This window comes from Littorina saxatilis, linkage group LG5, assembly GCF_037325665.1.
Source record: "Littorina saxatilis isolate snail1 linkage group LG5, US_GU_Lsax_2.0, whole genome shotgun sequence".
In the NCBI taxonomy this organism is placed as follows: Eukaryota; Metazoa; Mollusca; class Gastropoda; order Littorinimorpha; family Littorinidae; genus Littorina; species Littorina saxatilis.
In genome coordinates this window covers 46,666,583-46,668,857 of record NC_090249.1, presented here as the reverse complement: position 1 = coordinate 46,668,857, position 2,275 = coordinate 46,666,583, and the positions used below count along the sequence as shown (strand labels likewise).

The following is a 2,275-nucleotide window of genomic DNA, read 5'->3' as shown; positions in this document are numbered from 1 at the left end:
ATCATTACGACATAGCAACTACGCCATCTCAACAAGATCGTTCCAATAAAGGGAGCGTGGACAAACTTGGAACCAGAGCGAAGTGCCTATATTTGCTTGCAGTGTGTTTCTTGAAGAAAAAAAGGACTTAAGATTTTCTGTTCAAATCATGATCATCAGAAAAATACTTGGGAACGGAAACGAAGATCTCGGAGTTGATTGGAACTTATTTGGTAAGCAGACCACTAGGTAATCTTACAATGAACGACCGTATGAGAAGAAACACACAAGAAAAAGAAACATATTTGACGGACCGAGCTCCGTTCTATCAGGCTTGTGTCATCTCTTTTTTTATTGAGAATCTTTGTTGATTATTTTTTTGACATTCGTTCAATACCCATATTATATTGACTGCGTGCGTGTGTGTGTGTGTGTGTGTGTGTGTGTGTGTGTGTGTGTGTGTGTGTGTGTGTGTGTGTGTCGGTGTGTGTGTGTGATTGTGTGATTGTGTGTGTTTTCTTAACGTGTGTGTGTCTGTGTATGTGTAAACTTACTAGCGCGCGTGTATGTGTGTGTGTGTGTGTGTGTGTGTGTGTGTGTGTGTGTTCTTACTAGCGCGTGTGTGTCTGTGTGTGCCACGGTGTTCTTACTTACGTACTTTCGTGTGTGTGTGTGTGTGTGTGGGTGTGGGTGTGGGTGTGGGTGTGTGTGTGTGTGTGTGTGTGTGTGTGTGTGTGTGTGTGCAGATACTATGCTCAGGACAATAGACATCAACAAATACGTGTATGTCTACGTCGTCTTCATCTGTCTATTCCTGCTATCAGCCGGCTACTGCTGCTGGAAAGGATCCAAAACCGGTGTGCCTGATTAAAACGGATCCGCCAGCACCGTGCCTGATTATAACGGATTCACGGGCACCGTGCCTGAGTAACGGATCAACGGGCACTATTCCTGATAAAAACGGATCCATGGGCACTGTTCCTGATTAAAGCGAATCCACCAGCATTGTGCCTGATTAAAACGGATCCACCAGCACTGTGCCTGATTAAAAACGGATGGGAGGGGGGGGGAGAGTCAACTGACGCTGATTACAATACGGGTCAACATAATTAATCTGCGTGAAATTCAATAATTAAAATAAGAGACAGGATGATCTTCGTAGAAATGATGTAACAATTTGACTTTTCTGCTTCTCTTTCCGTTCTGGATTGAACTTGCGTGCGTTTGTTATTTTGGTTTAAGTATTGTCTGCGTAATTGGAGATTCGTTTGTGTACGAAAAGTGTCTGAAAGATGGGTAAAATGGTTTAGGAGATTAACAGAGAGAGAGAGAGAGAGAGAGAGAGAGAGAGAGAGAGAGAGAGAGAGAGAGAGAGAGAGAGAGAGAGAGAGAGAGAGAGAGAGAGAGAGGCACCATAAGATAGAGCAGATTCAGTTCTGGTCTCTACGCAATTCCTTTTTCTACCTTCGATATAGAAAAACAATACGTGAATGTGTATTAATCAATACAAATAAATTACATCGAAAATAACGTGACATAGAATTTCAAAAACGTGTTTGGAGCTCATGAATCAAGCTGTAGGCCTATTGCTTGAAGGTGTGTGTGTGTGTGTATGTGTGTGTGTGTGTGTCTGTGTGTCTGTGTGTCAGTGTCTTTGTCTGTCTGTGTGTAGCTAAGAGCGCAGTCTCTATCACTGTCACTGACTCGACTTGACACTTTAGCTTGCCGAGTCGACTTTAGCGGCTACTCACAATAGAACTGAACTGCATGCACGACAAGTAACCACTTATTTATAGATCATTCTTCCCTTCCTTTAGCGAAAACCTTTAGAACATAACGTACATAATTATATATTGAAGGAGCACAGAACAAGTACGAGTTCGATGCGCAGCAGAATTATAGACTTCGCATTCCAAATCTCGCGGCAAATTAGCTACGCGTTGCAGGATACCACATGTTCGTCATATTTCATCATTACGACATATCAACTACGTCATCTCAACAAGATTGTTCCTATAACTGGAGTGTGGACGAACTTGCAACCAGAGCGAAGTGCCTATTTGCTTGCAGTGTGTTTCTTGAAGAAAAAAGGGCTTCAGATTTTCTGTTCAAATCATGATCATCAGAAAAATACTTGGGAACGGAAACGAAGATCTCGGAGTTGATTGGAACTTATTTGGTAAGCAGACCACTGGGTAATCTTACAATGAACGACCGTATGAGAAGAAACACACAAGAAAAAGAAACATATTTGACGGACTGAGCTCTGTTTTGACTATCAGGCTTGTTTCATATC

General features: G+C 42.3%; 1 long non-coding RNA gene across 1 annotated transcript in view; it reads left to right on the top strand.

The window, feature by feature from the left end:
• Positions 1-1,882: 1,882 nt before the first annotated feature.
• The window catches only part of LOC138965889 (uncharacterized), a 2,937-nt gene continuing 2,544 nt past the window's right edge, over positions 1,883-2,275 (top strand). Inside the window, exon 1 of the long non-coding RNA XR_011455550.1 lies at positions 1,883-2,158. This is a non-coding gene — a long non-coding RNA (uncharacterized lncRNA). The remainder of the gene's footprint in view (positions 2,159-2,275) is intronic.